A 19,178-nucleotide genomic window follows, 5' to 3' on the forward strand; every position below is an offset into this window, starting at 1 on the left:
GCAGTTTTATCCTGACATTAGCCCCATTTGTGACAAGTGTAAAGGAGACGAGGCTTCTCTTATTCATATGTACTGGACTTGTCCTAGTCTAGAGAAATTCTGGAGAGAAGTTTTTTAACTTTATCCCATATTCTTAATTGCCACTTAGAACCTAACCCTCTGTTGCTCTTTTTAGCACCTTGGGTGAAATAGACAGGTATTTGAGTCCGACTAAACGTTGAACATTATCTTTGCCTCTCTTTTGGCTAGACAGTTAGTTGTTCTTAGGTGGAGAGATGTTGCCCCATCCACTCATGCTCAATGGCTTAGTGATATTATGTCCTGTTTAGACCTTGAAAAGATTCATTATTCACTTCTCAATTCAGACATAAAGTTTCATAAGGTGAGGGGACCTTTTCTTGAATACTTCCATAACTCTTTAGATTTACTTCCAGTTTTTTTTCTGTATGTTTTAGTTTTTTTTATGTGAATTACATTATAGTTTTGGTAGTAGGCATTATATTTTCTTCTTTTATATATATTTACAGCTCTGTGGGGTTGAACGCTCCGATTGATTTTTCTTTTACACATTGAAATGGTTGGCCTGGAGTTTTGTAGTTGGAGGGTGGGGAGGACACTAACTTTATATGATTTTATTTTGGGTGCTTTTTCCTTATTGTTCTGAATTATATATTAGACACATTTGTTTTGCACTATAAATCTCCATTTTGTTAATGGTTTTTTTGTTGTTTTATTGTAGAAACTCATAAAAAATTAGTAAAAAAAAAAGAGATTGCATCTGCTGTTGACCTATTGTAGCGATAGGCAAAATACAGTGAGGGGAGGGGTCCAGGTCCATGCTGAGGCAGGAGTTCACTTTAGTCATGACCAACCTCCCAAAGCAAAGATTGAATACATTAGGTCTTTTTCCTTGGAACATAAGAAACTGTGAGGAGATTTGATACAGGTATTCAAAATCCTAAGGGGTGTAGATAGAATAAATGCAAGTACACTTTTGCTGCTGAGGTTGGGTGGGACTACAACTAGGAGTCATGGGTTGAGGGTGAGAGGTGAAAAGTTTAAGGGGAACATGAGGGTGATCTTCCCTCAGATTTGAGTGTGAAATGAACTGCCAGTGCAAGTGATGCATGCAAGTTTGATTTCAACGCTTAAAAGAAGTTTGGATAGGTACATGGATGGTGGGGGAATGAAGGCATTAGGCAGTTTAAGTGGTTTGGCATGGGCTAGTAGGGCCAAAGGGTCTGTTTCTGTGCTGTAGTTTTCTGATTCTATAACTCTATAAAATATTCTGGATAATCAGGAAAACTCACCAATGCCTCTACTTTCTGAGGAGAGATGAACTATGAATATTTATACTCATGTCCTTTTACAGATATGCAGTAAAGAACATCCTAATATGCTGCATCACTGCATGATACAGAAACAGGAAGGCTCTACAACAGTTAGTCAAAACTGCCCAGTATATCTCTGCCACCAGCCTACCCGCCATGAAGGACAAAGACCAGTAACATCATAAAGGATCTCACCCACCCTGCTCATACACTATTTGTTCCTCTCCCATCAGGGAGGAGGCTACATAGCAACAGTTTAAGGGGAACATGAGGGTGATCTTCCCTCGGATTTGAGCGCGCACTTTAAAAGGCAGGACTTCTTTTCAGAGCAGGCAGCGTCGAGCGGGCAGTGGAGTCCGTGGAAGCAGAGTCCTGGGCTTTGGCTAAGTGGGCTTCGGCGTAAGGGGACTTCGGTAAGCCTGTGTGATTGCTCGCTGAGGGGAAGAAGGTAAGGTCGCTCGGTGCTTTTTAGACTTATTCTATCAATCCAGTTCAGGTATGGGGGAGACAGTCAGAGCAGTGGTGTGCTCCATATGCAGTATGTGGGAGGTCAGGGTCAACACAGTTGTCCCTGATGACCACACCTGCAAAAGGTGCGTCCAGCTGCAGCTCCTATCAGCCCGAGTTAGGGAGTTGGAGCGGGAGCTGGATGAACTACGGATCATTCGGGAGGCAGAGGCAGAGATAGATAGGAGTTATCAGGAGGTAGTCACACCAAAAATCCAAGAAGTAGACAGATGGGTGACGGTCCAGAGAGGCAGGGGGAGCAGGCAGAGAGAGCAGAGCACCCCTGCGACCATTCCCATTAACAATAAGTATACCGTACTGGATACTGTTGATGGGGATGGCCTACCAGGAATGAGTTGTAGTGGTCCTGCCTCTGGCACAGAGGTTGAACACTCAACTAAAAGGGGAGGAGGGAAGAGAAGAGAGCAATAGTTTTAGGGGATTCTATAGTCAGGGGGGCAGATGGGAGATTTTGTGGGGCAGATCGGGAGTCTGCCAGGCGGATGCCCTGGCAGGAAAGACAGTGGATCAGCAGTGGCAGATATTCTTGGGGATAATACAAAAGATGCAAAAGCAGTTCATTCCAATGAGAAGGAAGGATTCAAAGAGGGGAAAGGGGCCACAGTGGTTGACAAAGGAAGTCAGAGATTGTATAGCATTAAAGAAAAAGAAGTATGACAGGGCTAAGATGGGTGGGAATACAGATGATTGAGAAAGTTTTAAGGAACAGCAGATCTTAACTAAAAAAGCATTACGGAGAGAAAAAATCAGGTATGAGCTCAGTCTAGCCAGGAATATAAAAGGGGATAGCAAAAGCTTCTTTAGCTATGTGACGAGAAAGAAGATAGTTAAGAACAATGTTGGCCCCTTGAAGACTGAATTGGGAGAAATTGTTATGGGAAACAGGGAAATGGCAACAGAATTTAATGCGTACTTTAGATCTGTCTTCACCAGGGAGGACACAAGCAATCTCCCAGATGTATGGATGGGCCAGGGTCATAAGATATCAGAGGAATTGAGACAGATTGACATTAGGAAAGAAACTGTGATGAGTAGACTGGTAGGACTGAAGGCTAATAAATCCCCGGGTCCAGATGGTCTGCATCCGAGGGTTCTAAAGGAGGTGGCTCAGGAAATTGCGGATGCATTGGTAATCATTTTCCAATGTTCCTTAGATTCAGGATCAGTTCCTGAAGATTGGAGAGTGGCTAATGTTATCCCACTTTTCAAGAAGGGAGGGAAGGAGAAAACGGAGAACTATCGCCCTGTTAGCCTAACGTCAGTCGTGGGGAAGATGCTTGAGTCCATTATTAAGGACGAAATAGTGGCATATCTTGATGGCAGTAATAGGATTAGGCCGAGCCAGCATGGATTTACCAAGGGCAAATCATGCTTGACTAATCTGTTGGAGTTTTTTGAGGGTGTAACAAGGATGTTAGACGAGGGTAAGCCAGTGGATGTTGTGTACCTAGATTTTCAGAAGGCATTCGATAAGGTGCCACATAGGAGATTGGTGAGTAAAATCAGAGCTCATGGCATTTGGGGCAGGGTTTCAACATGGATAGAAAACTGGTTGGCAGATAGAAAGCAAAGGGTAGCAGTGAATGGGTGTTTCTCGGACTGGCTGGAGGTGACTAGTGGGGTACCACAGGGCTCTGTATTGGGACCACAGCTCTTTACAATTTATGTCAACGATTTAGATGAGGGCATTGAAAACTATATCAGTAAGTTTGCTGACGATACTAAACTGGGTGGCAGTGTGACATGCGAAGAGGACGTTAGGAGAATACAGGGAGACTTGGATAGGCTGGGTGAGTGGGCAGATACTTGGCAGATGTCATTCAATGTGAATAAATGTGAAGTTATCCGCTTTGGAAGCAGGAACAAGAGGGCAGAGAATTGTCTGAACGGTGTAGAGTTAGGTAAGGGAGAAATGCAAAGAGACCTAGTAGTCCTAGTTCATCAGTCAATGAAGGTGAATGAGCAAGTGCAACAGGCAGTGAAGAGGGCAAATGGAATGTTGGCCTTGATTACAAGGGGAATTAAGTACAAGAGCAAGGATGTCCTTTTGCATTTGTACAGGGCCCTGGTGAGACCACACCTGGAATATTGTGTACAGTTTTGGTCTCCAGGTTTAAGGAAGGACATTCTGGCAATTGAGGAAGTGCAGCGTAGATTCACTAGGTTGATTCCTGGGATAGCAGGGCTGTCTTACACAGAGAGATTGGAGAGATTGGACTTGTACACACTGGAATTGAGGAGATTGAGAGGGGATCTGATTGAAACGTTTAAGATAATTAAAGGATTTGATAGGATTGAGGCAGGAAATATGTTCCAGATGTTGGGAGAGTCCAGTACCAGAGGGCATGGATTGAGAATAAGAGGTCAGTTATTTAAAACAGAGTTGAGGAAGAACTTCTTCTCCCAGAGAGTTGTAGAGGTGTGGAATGCACTGCCTCGGAAGACGGTGGAGGCCAATTCTCTGGATGCTTTCAAGAAGGAGCTAGATAGATATCTGACGGATAGGGGAATCAAGGGATATGGGGACAAGGCAGGGACTGGGTATTGATAGTGAATGATCAGCCATGATCACAGAATGGCGGTGCAGACTCGAGGGGCCGAATGGTCTACTTCTGCACCTATTGTCTATTGTCTATTGTCTAACACACCGGGATCACTATACTCAGTTACTTTGCCTGAGCAGCGAGGCTGGCCAACACCTCATCACCCATCCACACCCCCCACCACGACAACTTTATAATTTCCTTACAGAATCACCTTATGTACAGCCATTTATGTGTATTCATGGGCATACAATCAATCTATGTATATTAAGAGTTTGGCATGGACTAGGAGGGCCGAGATGGCCTGTTTCCGTGCTGTGATTGTTATATGGTTATAAGATGTCCATAACTGTGTTTTGTCCATAAGTGTTTTTTTCCATTATTGCTTCTTTTATCATTATATTTCTTTTTTTTGCTACACCGGATCTGGAGTAAGCATCTTTGGCAGCTCATTCTATGGACCCACCACCCTCTGTATGGAAAAGGTTGCCCTTTTGGTCACCTCTAAACCAAATCCCCTCACTTTAGATCACCATACTTTAGTTTTAGACTCCCCTATCCTTGGGAAAGGACTTTATAAAATGTTTCTGTTTGAGCAGCCTCTCTGGATGGAAGGTGCCATGTTTCCATTCTGCTCTGGTGGTGTCTGCAGTGGCTCTTGAGGCTGCATGATAACTGAGGGGACAGAAGCAGCATTTATTGCTTTCCCTAATTGTGTTTGAGAAGGTGGGGATGAGCATATAGACTTGAACCTCCAATTGCAGGGAAGGTATGTTTCTGTCCCAATTTCTCGGGTAAAAACAGTGATAGGCAATAAATGCTGGCCCTGCCCATTCCCATGTTCCTGCCCCATCTTCTTTGAGAAGAAAAGCAGGTAGAGGCAGAGCATCTTGTAGATGAAACACCTTGGTGGAGAGTAATGTTCCCTCTAATTTGTATTAACCAATGTTCACAAAAATCTTGTGCTGTGCAATTTCTTTTGCCCTATGATGTGTGCACTGAACTTTTAATTGGAAGCTATTCTAAGGATAATAAACTACCAAGTCCAGGTTGTTGTTCATTTTTTAAAAGAAATAAAATAATGCATATCAATAAATCTTATTTCTCATATAGCGACAATACATGTTGGTAATACCAGTTTCTGTTTGTACATAAATATTTCTCATGGCTACATGTTCCTGACCTCATGAGCTTTCAGTGTAGTAGTTTCTACTGTTTCATTAACCCATTCTGCTTTAAGTAAACTAGCAGTTCTTTCATGTTTCATACCCTTTGCTTTTTTTGGAATTCAGCCTAATAAATCAATAATTTTTACAATAAAAACAGTATAAATAATCCAGTTCTAAAATCTTTAGACAAATGATTGCAAATTCCATACTTGACATGCCAATGAGGGGGTGAAAACCTTTTGTGTAGTTTAAATTCCTTTGTGTGCTAGTAGCAAAAGGTGTGTTCACATGCATACGCACATACCTTAGAGGAAACATTGGTGGAGAGAGTGAATGGTGAGTCTGGCATATTGAATGAGGCTCTAGGAAGGTCCTTTATTCTGATGGCCACTCGTTTTGGTGAGGGCAGTTAGTACTGTGGTCTGCTAGTCAGTGGAGAGTATAATTTTGTGATCCCAGTCACTGCATTATAGATACGTGACTGAGGTTTCACGGGTACAGCCTCTGACCTGCTGTAGTGTTTATCTGCCTAGAGCAGGGGTCAGCAACCTTTACCACTGAAAGAGCCACTTGGACCCGTTTCCCACAGAAAAGAAAACACTGGGAGCCGCAAAACCCGTTTGACATTTAAAATGAAATAACACTGCATACAACGTTTTGTTTTGCCTTTATGCTATGTATAAACAAACTATAATGTGTTGCATTTATGAAATTGATGAACTCCTGCAGAGAAAACGAAATTACATTTCTGCATGCAACAAAAACATTTTGAACTCCGAAAAAAAGACGTTGGGTTGAAAGTTACTTTTAAGTAAAATATTCAATGTCTATTTGAGTCCTTCTTGTATTTATGAAAAACGCCGAACTTAAATTTCCCGCCAGCAGCAAACCAAAAATAACGTCAGCCAGCTGTCATCCTGAAAAATAAAAGGACTATTTCACTGAACTATGAAAAAATATGAATATAAGTAAAATAATAGGCAATTAAAATATTTATCATACTTGGTTAATGGGATTTCTGCTCCTGGACCTCAGCGCACAGCGTCTGCACATCAGGGCTGTATGATGTCACCTTCATCTTTACACAGGATCGCAAGCTGTCATCTGTGAGGTTTTCAATATCACTCCATTTGTGTTTCTGAGCAAGAACGGCCTTCTGACGGGCAACATCTTCAAGGTCTGCTGTCAAGCGTCTAAACTTGGACACCCATATGTCTTTGTCGGCTATGTCGGCCAGTTCCATCTCAAGATCAGGTTGACTCACACCTGCCAATGCAGTCGTATTCAGTAGGGAAGGATCGATGCTTAAGGGAGTGACCGGGAAGGATAATGTGTTTTTTCCCTCTCTGAACTCACAGAAGCGTTTCCCAAACGATGTTTGCATTGCTATGATTGCAGAATGTAAATACTCCGAAATTATCATGTCGTGACCTTGTTTGAACTCTCTCAAATTGGGGAAGTGAGACAAAGTGCCTTTCTGTAAATCTCTGGCAAGCACTGTCAACTTGCGCTCGAATGCCAAAACATCCTCCAACATGTGCAGGGCTGTACGTCCTTTCCCCTGAAGAGCTGTGTTCAGCGTGTTCAGGTGCGCTGTCATGTCTACCATGAAGTGTAGCTTTTCCAGCCACTCTGGCTGTTCCAGCTCAGGAAAGGTGAGCCCTTTGCTGCCCAGGAAAGTTTTCACTTCTTCCAGACACGCGACAAAGCGTTTCAGCACCTTCCGTCTGGACAGCCAGCGATAAAAACACGTTGTAGCGGTGTCAGTAAACTGCAGTCAAAGATAGCTTTATTCGAACTAAACAGCCTTGCTTTTAAGCCTCCCTCAACCCAGCCCCCATGGACGCAGATGCTGCAAAAGACGCGTACTCACAAACCCCCGTAGGCTATCTCCCTTAGCCGGAATGCCGGCTAATTGTGAGCCGTTTCGGATGTGGCAGGAAATGTACAAGATCACCATAATTACATTTCAAAAGCTAACAAACTAACATAAAATACATTTTAATTAAATACTGACCAATTATTTCCCAAAGCCACAGGGAGCCGCAGCACAGAGGTGAAAGAGCCACAAATGGCTCGGGAGCCGCAGGTTGCCAACCCCCGGCCTAGAGAGTTTGAACAGTCAGTGGTGACCCTCTGAGGTATTGATAGTGGGGCAGAGTGATTGAATGTCAATAGAAGGTGGTTGTATTCTCCTATTAGTGATGGTCATTGCTTGCATGTTTGTGGCATCAATATTACTGGCTCCTTATCAGCTGGTGTGTAGATTGTACAAAAACAAAAGCAAACAAGAAAGGTAAATGAGGTAGAGAGAGATCCAACTGGAGAGATAAACAGGGTTTCTCCAAAGCCAGCATTTTCGGAAGGGAAGTAGTGAATTCAGTCATTGCAAATCATGATAGAAATTTGAAATAAAACCAGAACATTCTGGAAGCACTATGCAAGAATATAGAATATGATTAATGATCAAGAGAGAGAGGACTTTAAAGTTTATCTTTGCTTCCCTCTCCACAGAAACTGTCTGAGCTGCTGAGTGTTTCGACAGCTTTTTGATGTTATTTCAAGTTTTCAGACTCTGTAAATTGTCTCCTATACCAGATGTTGATCAGGGCTTCTTTGTGGTCATACTGGGCTGCTTCACTTGCTCAGGTTGGAAAGAATGGCCATCTGCATTCCTGAACACGTGAAGGAAGGATGGTCACTGGAGCAGTTGACTATGGCTGATCCCAGAACTTCTGGTCTCTACTTTTGTCTCTTTTGGCAGGGCACATCTGCCCCAGTCCCAGCCATCTTCCTCCATCTAGATATCATGTTATTCCTTTCAGGTACATATTAAGTAATGGAGTCAGACCAATCAGACAGAGGTCAGTCAGCTCACCACCTCACTCAAGCTTCCGAGTGAATAATTAATATCTTTACCAGGATTTCCCATTTGTTGGTGAATAACATCTGTGATCTGGACCTCGTACCAACCATGCTCCCCCACACTCCAATCTCTCATCTTACTGGGAGCAGTACTCAGCTTATGGTTTCCTGTTGGGAACAACACTGATTGATATTCTGAGGTAGTGCAGTTTTCAGCCACAACTGGCAGACAGGCCTTGTAGTACTTTCAGATGTTGAAGCCCGCTCCCCATGGATTCAGCAGTACACATTAATCACTAAAGGGAAACTGTGCACCTGATGGACCAGTTCATCCTATTGCAGGTTCAGCTGCCATTCCCTGCCAGAGCACCGGCAGATAAGTGAAGTTCAGCTGATTTTGAAAGGAAGCTTAGGGCTTTGCTATCTTTTCCTCAGGTATGTGGGTAAAAGTCCTCAGTTCCAAGTCAGTCCAAGGCTGCCCTTGTATGTTTCACCCAATCCGGCCTGTACATTCCACAATATAACAGCACACCACACAGAATAACTTATCCCAATCCCCTTTCTGTTATCTTTGATCCATTACCTCCACCTGCAGACCAAGCTGCCAGTTGTTCCCATCTATCACAATCTTTCATGGTTACTCCCCTGACAGGCAAAGTTTAGCCCAACTGTACAAGCCCTCAATGTTCCTTGTGTCTGGTGTCATTCCTATCCCTGTTCCCCACATTTTTTATACTACCTTCCCTTCTCATTTTTTCCCAATCCTAATTAAGAGTGTTGGCCCAAACGTCAACTGCCTGTTTCCCTCTATTGATGCTGCCTGATTGCAGAATCTCTTATGTCTGAGATCCTTCAGCACCTTGTGTGTTGCTCCACATTTCAGTAAGCTATTTGTCCATTAAATATTTCCTGCATCATTCTTGGTGTGGTTCCTTTCTTCACCTCATATGCATCTCTTCTGTTTCATGGGCATCTGCCATCACCCCATCTTTCTGCTGTGTTAATAAGGATAGAGTTCCTCTTCTCCTTCCCTAACACCCTCTGCATCCAGCACATCATTCTAAAGCAGGCATGGGCAAACTATGGCCCACGGGCCATATGCGGCCCGTTAAGCTTTTTAATCCGGCCCGCAGAACTTGATGAAATTATATTAATAAACCTTGTTAACGTTTTTTCCCCGCAATTCTGGCGTTTTCCCAATAGATGACGCACTCTATATACATTTGTGGCGACCCATTTCCTGGCACATCCGAACCGGCTCACAATTAGCCAGCGTTCCGGCTAAGGGAGATAGCCTGCGGGGTTTGCGAGCACAGAGCTTTGGAGCCTCTGCGCAGGGGGGCAGGTTGAGGGAGGCTTAAAAGTGAGGCTGGGGATTTCGAATAAAGTTTTTTTCTTTAACTGCAGTTACCGACTCCGTGTCGTAATTTTAGCGCTGCATGTAGCACACCGCTACACATTGACCTTTGTTGAGGTGCAACGTATTACTCCACATTTGCGCTTTACTCTTTGTTCGGCTCCACCTATTTGTGTGAACAGGCGTTCAGCATCATGAACATCAACAAAGCCAGCCACAGATCCAAGTTAACTGACCAACACCTCAGATCCATCCTGAGAATCGCCACAACAAAACTAAATCCAGACTTTGATGCGCTGGCTAAAAAGGGAGACCAACAACACTGTTCCCACTGAAATTAAAAATAAGTTTCTTCGTTGTGTTATGTAAAAAATGCATTTGAAAATATTTTTTCAATAAGCCTTACATGTTACATGTCATTTCTGTTAAGTGATGGACATGAGTAGTGCGCAGGTGCACGTACGTTCTCAAAATAAAAAATGCGCTCCAGATCAAATAACGCGCTCTGCACACTGGCGCACTGTCACTGTTCTGTCCTTGTGCTGGTCGTTGTTGAGTTTTGGCACAGGGGACAATTGAATAAGAAGGAGCAGGACAAGTAGACCTGCATCTCCTACCATTTTTGAAATAAAGACAGTCAGGAGGAGAGTGATGATGATAATATCTTGAAGGATAACAGAATTTTCAGTGCTTTAAAATAATAACTGTTACTATTTAAAAAAGCTGTATTTTATTCATTTAATTTTCAGTGTTTTAAAAGTCATTTCAATAAATAGCTAAATACCATGGGACTTCAAAGACAGATATTTTGTTGTAATGCATTTGTTCATTTTCAATTGAAATTAAAGCACATGTTTTCTACATATCCCATGATATTTTATTTTCTCTTATGAGGTGTATTACCAAAACACTCTGTCCATCTGCTCCTGGTCCGGCCCCCCTGTCAAATTTTAGAACCTTTTGTGGCCCTCAAGTCAAAAAGTTTGCCCACCCCTGTTCTAGAGTCAATGAGCACGACAAGCACAGAAAAAGGCTCTTTGACCCATCTAGTCTGAACAGAAACATTAATCCACCTAGTCCCACACATGAAACGCTGGAGGAACTCAGCAGGCCAGACAGCATCTATAGAAAAAAGTACAGTGGAAGTTTTGGGCCGAAACCCTTCAGCAGAACTGGAGGAAAAAAAGCTGAGGAGTAGATTTAAAAGGTGGAGAGAGTGGGGAGAGAAACACCAGGTGATAGGTTAAACCTGGAGAGAGGAGGATAAAATAAAGAGCTGGGAAGTGGATTGGTGAAAGAGACAGAAGGCTGTGGAAGAAAGAAAAAGGGGGAGGAGCACCAGAGGGAGGCGATGGGTGGGCAAGGAGATAAAGTGAGAGAGGGGAAAGGGGAGGGGAAAGGGGATGGGAAATGGTGAAGGCTTGACTGGAAGTTTGAGAAATATATGTTCATGCCATCAGGCTGGAGGCTATCCAAACTAAATACAGTGTTTTATTCCTCCAACCTAAGTGTGGCCTCATTACAACAGTGGAGGAAACATTGAATGGATATATTGGAATGGGAAGTGGAATTAAAATGCGTGGCCACTGGGAGATCCCACTTGTTCTGATGGATAGAGCATAGACGCTTAGCAAAGCGGTCTCCTGTTCTATGTTGGGTCTCACCAATGGACAGGAGGCTACACCAGGAACACTGAACACAGTATATGACCTCAACAGATTCACAAGTGAAGTGTTGCCTCACCTGGAAGGACTGTTTAGGGCCTTGAATGATAGTGAGGGAGAAGGTGTAGCACTTGTTCTGCTTGCTAGAATAAGTACCAGGATGGAGGTCAGTGAGGAGGGACGAATAGACAAGGGAGTCACATAGGAAGCGATCAGTGCAGAAAGCAGAAAATAATGAGGGAAGGGAAAGATGTGCTTCGTGCTGGAACCCTGTTGGAGACAGCGGAAGTTTTGGAGAATTATGTGCTGGACTGATCTCCCTCCTGGCACTTATCCTTGCAAGCGGAACAAGTGCTACACCCCCTTTCTCACTACCATTCAGGGCCCTAAACAGTCCTTCCAGGTGAGGTGACATTTCACCTGTGAGTCTGTTGGGGTCATTTTATTGTGTTCAGTGCTCCCGGTGTAGCCTCCTGTATATCGGTGAGACCTGATGTAGATTGGGAGACCGCTTCGCCAAGCATCTACGCTCCATCCGCCAGAACAAGCAGAATCTCAAGTGGCCACACATTTTAATTCCACTTCCACTTACGATTCCCATTCTGGCATATCCATCCACTGTCATGATGAGGCCACACTCAGGTTGGAGGATCAACACATTGTATTCCATCTGAGTAGCCTTCAGCCTGATGGCATGAACATTGATTTCTCGAACTTCCAGTAGTGCCCTCACCCCCACTCCTTCACCATTTCCCATCTCCTTTTCCATCCCTCACCTTATCTCCTTGCTCATCCATCACCTCCTTATGGTGCTCCTCCCCCCTTTTTCTTTCTTCCATGGCCTTCTGTTTCTTTCACCAATCAACTTCCCAGCTCTTTACTTCACCCTCCCCATACAGGTTTCACCTGTCACCTGGTGTTTCTCTCTCCCCTCCTCCAACCTTTTAAATCTACTCCTCAGCTTTTTTTCTCCAGTCCTGCTGAAGGGTTTCCACCTGAAACATTGACTGTACTTTTTTCCATAGATCCTGCCTGGCCTGCTGAGCTCCTCCAGCATTTTGTGTTTATTCAACACACACAAAATGCTGGTGGAACGCAGCAGGCCAGGCAGCATCTATAGGGAGAAGCACTGTCGACATTTCGGGCCGAGACCCTTTGGCACGTCCTGACGAAGGGTTTCAGCCCAAAACGTTGACAGCGCTTCTCCCTATAGATGCTGCCTGGCCTGCTGCGTTCCACCAGCATTTTGTGTGTGTTGCTTTAATTTCCAGCATCTGCAGTTTTTCCTCGTGTGTCTGCCTAGTACCATCAACCCGCAGCCAAACCATAGCCCTTCTCTCAAATTTCTCATCTAAATACCAAATCCTAATTTCTTTTAAACATTGAAATTAAACCAACGTCCATCAATTCTGCTGACAGCTTGTTCCACACACTCACCACCCTCTGAGTGAGAAGTTCTCCCTCATTTTCCCCTTCACCTTTTACCTTAATTTATGACCCCCTAGTTCTAGTCTCACCCAAACTCAACAGAAAAATCCTGCTTCCATTTACCCTATCTGTACCCCTCATCATTTTGTATACCTCTATCAAATCTCCCCTTACTCTTCTACACTCAAGGGAATAAAGTTCTAACCTATGCAACGTTTCTCTATAACTCAGGTCCTCAAGTCCTGGCAACATCCATGTAAATTTTCTTTGTCCTTATAGTCCTTATAACAGTCCTTATAGGTGAAGCAACATTTCACTTGCAAATCTGTTAGGGTTGTCTACTGTATCTGATGCTACTTATGTTGCCTCCCTAACACTGATGAAACTCAACGGAGATTGGGAGATTGCTTTGTTGAGCACCTTCACTCCATCTGCAAAAGGTAGGTCGATAGGCTGAATGGCCTAATTCTGCACCTAGGTCTTATGATTTCCTGGTGGCCAATCATTTTAATTCCAATCCCCATTCCCATTCAAAAGCCTTGGTTTTGCCCTCCTCTACTGCATTGATGAGGCCTCTTGCAGGTTGGAGAAGCAGCACAGAGTGAAAGATTACAGGGAAAATGCTGGAGAATAGGTTTGAGAGAGATAATGAATCAGCCATGATAGAATGGAAGAGCAGAATCAATGGCTTGAATGGCCTAATTCTGCTCCTATGGTCTTAAACCTCATCTGTGTAGCCTCCAACCTGATGGCATGAACATCAATTTTTTTTGACTCCTGGTAATTTTTCCCACACCTCCTTCCCTCTTACCTCTTCTTCTTCTCACCTGCCATTACCTCCCCTTGATGTAGTTCCTCCTTCCCTTTCTCCCTTGGTCCTTCCTTTCCAGTCTTGATGAAGGGTCTTGGCCCAAAATGTCGACTGTTTATTCCTTTCCATAGATGCTGCCTGAACTGCTGAGTTGCTCCAGCATTTTGTATTGTTGCACTGTATTTCCTGCATCTGCATATTCTTTGTGCTTATGGCTAAAGACCAGCAGTGTCTATTGTTCTGGGGACTTCTGGAGGAGAATAAGATGGATTATTCAGTCAGTATTTCTGTCTGAAAGTTCTTCTAAATGCTTCAGCTTTCCCTTATGCATAGATGAGCTGGGGTCACCCATCATTGAGAATGGGAATATTTGTGGAACCTCCTCCAGTTATTTGTTCTCCATCATTTGTGACTGGATGTTGCAGGATGCAGAGCTTAGATTGGGTCCATTGGTTGTGTTATAACTCAGTTTTGTTTATTATGTGCTGTTTATATTCTTTGGCATGGCTTGTCCTGCCTTGTTGTTTAACGACTTGTTTCCTCATTCAATGGTGTGCCTCTTATTGCTCTGAACATCTCCTGTACTCTTTACAGTTGACCCACTGGTCTACCCAAGACTGCAAGAAACTGTGGAAAGTTGTGGAAACAGCTCAGTACATCACATAAAGAAGCCTGTCCTCCATGGACTCCATCAACACATCTTATTGTCTCTGGGGGAAAAAAAGACAGCTAACATACTGTAGAGAGAGTGCAGAGGAGATTTACAAGGATGTTGCCTGGTTTGGAGAGTGTGCCTTATGAGAATAGGTTGAGAGTACTTGGCCATTTCTGCTTGGAGCGACAGAGGATGAGAGGTGATCTGATAGAGGCATATAAGAGGATGAGGGTTATTGATCATGTGGATAGCCAGAAACTTTTTCCCAGGGCTGAAATGGCTAACATGAGGGGGCATAATTCTAAGGTGCTTGGAAATGGGTCTCGAGGGGATGTTAGGGGTAAGTTTTTCACACAGAGTGGGGGTGCGTGGAATGCACAGTCAGTGGTGGGGGAAGTGGATATAATTGGGTCTTTTAAGAGCCTGTTAGATAGGTACATGGAGCTTAGAAAAATAGAGGGCTATGCACTAGGGAAATCCTAGGCAGTCTCTGGAGTAGGTTACATGTTCAGCAAAACATTGTGAGCCAAAGAGCCTGTAATGTGTTGTAAATTCCTATGTTCTATCTACACACTGTGGTTGGTACCTAGAATGTGTTGCCAGGGGCAGATATTATACAGAGGTGCTTAGAAGTCTGTTAGACAGGCACACGTGCAGGGAATGGTGGAACAAGTACATTGTATAGGATGAAAGGATTTGTTTAATTTGGCATTAAATTACTAATTTAATTGGTACAGTGCAACATCATGGGCTGAAGGGCCTTTTCCTGTGCTCTACCATTTTATGTTGTCTGTTCACTGAGCCTCTTAATCGAGTCTGCAGAAGGTTTGCAAGCAGAGTGTGCATTTTGGGGAATTGTATCTGTCAAAGGCCTGCTGTCATTCTTGACTTCCCCTGACCCTGACCCTGCCCCACACCCAAATGTCTCCCATGACTGGCACCCCCCCGGAACACTTCCACCTACTGTCCCCAGCAATTCCATGAAATGTTAAAAATGAAGATGTGATCTGACAGCGACATAGAAACATAGAAAACCCTACAGCACGATACAGGCCCCTCAGCCCATGATGCTGTGCCAAACATGTACATATTTTAGAAATTACCTAGGGTTACCCATAGCCTTCTATTTTTCTAAGCTCCATGATATTAAAGAGGTAGAAGGCCATTTGACCTTTTGTACCTAGGCTGTGAAAAAGCTGAGGGTGTCCCTGCTGGTGTGCATGGCAGTGTCTGATCCACACTCAGAGAACAGATTACACCACCCTTATGGCTCAGCTTGGATTGGATTCCTTGTCAAGCTTTTGGCTGTTTGAAACTCTAACCAGCATGTGTATCAAATTTCTAGCAATGAAAGCTGTTGTTCTCTGGGATAACACCGACAGCAGGATCATCAGGACAGGAACCAACAAGGGACAAATTCCCAGTTACTTCCTGTTCAGTTAGTTAGGAAATGTAAACACTCCATGTTTCAATTCAGAGTCAGGTTTATTATTACTTGCATATGCTGTGAATTTTTTTTTTGTTTTGCAGCAGCACCATAGTGCAGGAGATAAAATTACTATAAGTTACAAAAATAAATAGTACAAAAGTCAAATAATGTGGTCAGAAATCATAGTTTGCCCCAGCCAGTAGTATTTGTCATAAATGTCATAAAACATAGTTGTTACCATGTTGTAGAACTATTTCAGTCACATAGAAAAGTTATTTGACTCCTTGCAAGCTGTTTATTTCCAATAAATGAAGATTATCGTACCCCCGATTCCATTTGTTAACCTGAGACAGAGAGCAGTTGGATTTGGCAGTGCTGGCAGTGTGTCTCGGATCTCTGCCCAGTACTGCCATCTATTGCATTAGTCACGTTGGGTCTTCCTAATTGACCTCCAATTAGGCTAAGTAATTAATAATGAATAAATTAACTGCACTAAATAAATTATTTGAGAAACATTCTCAAAGTACTTGAAGAGAGGAGGTTTTGCAATTTTATATGTTTATCAGGCTGATATGAATAAATTGATAAGAAGGAAATTAGTTTATTATTGTCACTTGTGCCATGGAAAACTTTGTTTTGGATGCTATCTGTATAGATAATTTCATTACACGGTGTATTGAGGTAGTAAAAAGGAAAACAATAACAGAGTACAGATTAAAGTGAAACACCTACAGAGAACTTGCAGTGCAGGTAAACAATACAATTCAAGATCATAGCGCAGTAGATTATGTGGTCAAGTATTCATCTTATCGTATTTGTGGATTGTTCAGTAGTCTTATAGCAGTGGGGTAGAAGCTGTTCTTAATCCTGGTGGTATGTGCTTTCAGGCTTTTGTATTTTCTGCCTGACGGGAGAGGGGAGAAGAGAGAATGTCCTGAAGGGGTGTGGACTTTGATTATGATGGCTGCTTTGCTGAGGCAGTGCAAAGTGCAGGCAGAGTCTATGGAGTGGAGGCTGGTTTTTTGTGACGTGCCAAACTGTGCCACAACTCTCTGCAATTTCTTGTGGTCACAAGCAGAGCAGTTGTCATATCAAGCCATGATGCATCCAGATAGGATGCTTTCTATTGTGCATCAATGAAGGTCAAATTGGACATGGCAATTTCTTTAGCCTCCAGAGGAAGTAGATGTGTTGGTGAGCATTTTTGGGCTGTGATATCAATATGTTTGGACTAGGACAGGCTTCTAGTGATGTTCACTCCTAGGAACCTGAAGCTGCTAATCATCTCAACCTCAGCACCATTGAGTGTAACATCCCTCTTCGTGAAGTTATTCTTTATTAGAATATAAAGAAGGGGACCTTGGGGTGACTGAAAGTACATCGGTAATAGATGGAATATGGCAGCCAATATGCTCACCATTAGTAGTGAGATGGTACCTAGTTGGTGATGGAGATGTGAGTGTTGGCTGCATCTAAGGGAGAATCCCCTGCTTTTCAAGTACTTTTCTGGAATCTTTATAGGTTTTTAGTGATTTACATTTTGTACAAGTCCTGAAGGCAAACTATCTAATTTGCAGTCTGAAAATAGAAAGCACAATTCATTGTTTTGTAGACTTCAAGGAAAAAATACTTTACCCAGAAAGTGGTAAATCTGTGGAATTTGTTGCCTTAGGCAGCCGTGGAGGCCAAGTCATTACGAATATTTAAGGCAGAGGTTGATAGATTTTTGATTGTCACTGTATGAAGGATATGGGGAGAAGGCAGGAGATTGGGGCTGAGAGGAGTAAAGGATCAGCTATGATGAAATGGCGGAGCAGATCCGATGGGCCAAATGGCCTAATTCTGCTCCTATATCTTATGGTCATATGAATTCTAAAAGAATATTGAGAAGGTGGGGATTATGTTAAGGCAATACAGACTAAATTTGGGGCGTATGTGTATTCTCATGCATTGATGCATTTTGCTAATCAATGATCACAGAAGGAAATAGAAATTAGATCAGTTCTGGGAATAGCAGAGGGATTTAGGGAATATTTGCAGGAATTTAAGATTGTGGTTATTAAAACTGAAAATAAATATTTATTTTTACTGAAAATACATAATTTAAATGTTATCGGTTGGTAGTGTTACGTATCCTGTAACTGGATAACTTACCAGCAAAGATAGAGAAGTCCGTTGAAGTCTGATGTCACTATTTTCAAACGTTTTTATTTATAAAGGGACACAAAAGTAAGGTTAATACAAACATTCAGATAATGCACATCGTCAATACTCAATCTAAAGCGCGGGTATAGTAATAATCATCATTAAGAAGTGAGCTCTACTGTTGTCTAGGGGATAATAGATTGTCCGTTGGAAATATAAAAGTCACTCAGAAGTCTGCAGGCCTCAGCCTTTTGAGAATTGTTGGGTTTCACGTGGGACGACCGAGAGAGAGAGATTGGGGAGAAGAGAAAGAACTTGCCGAGTCTTGATGAAGCTTCCGTGAAATCGGGGGAGCGTCGGTTCCCTCTCCCCGATGTTAGTTAAAAGCGGTTTTCTGTGATTCCAGCCACAAATTCCAATCCCGGAATCTAACGCACGTGGCTTCCTTCAGAATGGCTTCCCGCTGCTGCGGGATCACTCGCTCGTGTCTTCTTGGTGCGTCTGAAGGGGCTGTCCCCCTGAGACTCTCCTTTATACTTCCTCACGGGGTCGCAGGTGTCAATCAGGTTGGGATGATGCAATCTCTCTCTCAACCAGCCCACCTTGCCCGAGGGCTTTTCACGTGGTCTCCATGAGACAATAGTCGCTGTCGTCTTATTCTGCATCCCGGGTGGGACGTGCAATTCGGCACATTTCTCTCTCTCTCCTACTGGGTCTACTGACCCCCCCCCCCCCCCCCGACGGGTGCTCTTGCGATTCTCACAAAGGAGGGGGCTGGGATCATAACAGTAGAGATTCATGAAACCAGGTCCTTAGAGGAACTTGTAGAGTGGTAGAGATACAGAATTGTACAAGCACACACCCATTCATTTTAGTTATGTCTCCCAGCACCTTTTGTGCCTAGATTCAAGTGTTCATCTGGATGTAGTTCCAACACTGTCAGTGACCCTGCTTCCTCTATACTCTCGGGCAGTACATTCCAGTATTCACCTCTCTGGGTGAAGAAGATTCTCCTTTGATCCCCTCAAAATCTTTCCCCTGACCATAAACTTATTTCCTCCAGTTTTATCTACCCCTGTTAAGGGAATCTAAAACTATCATAATTTTATATTCCACAATCACATCCCATTTTAACCCTCCAACGATCCAGAGAGAACAGACATAGCCTGTCCAGTCTCTCCTTAGAATTGAACTGCCTCATCCCAGGCAAAATCCTGGTGATTCTCCTTTGCACATAGCATTATCACATCCTT

The 19,178-nt window shown here is 43.3% G+C and overlaps 1 protein-coding gene across 8 annotated transcripts in view; it reads left to right on the forward strand.

The window, feature by feature from the left end:
- The window catches only part of ush1ga (Usher syndrome 1Ga (autosomal recessive)), a 64,733-nt gene that overhangs the window by 20,963 nt on the left and 24,592 nt on the right, over positions 1–19,178 (forward strand). For 3 of the 8 annotated variants that reach the window (XM_059949019.1, XM_059949016.1, XM_059949017.1), the window contains one exon: positions 1,373–1,779. The exons of the other annotated variants lie outside the window; for them this stretch is intronic. The gene's annotated coding sequence lies outside the window, so the exon portion shown is untranslated. The remainder of the gene's footprint in view (positions 1–1,372; positions 1,780–19,178) is intronic. 8 annotated transcript variants of the gene reach the window in all.

The sequence above is a fragment of the Hypanus sabinus genome, chromosome 23, assembly GCF_030144855.1.
Source record: "Hypanus sabinus isolate sHypSab1 chromosome 23, sHypSab1.hap1, whole genome shotgun sequence".
Taxonomy (NCBI): Eukaryota; Metazoa; Chordata; class Chondrichthyes; order Myliobatiformes; family Dasyatidae; genus Hypanus; species Hypanus sabinus.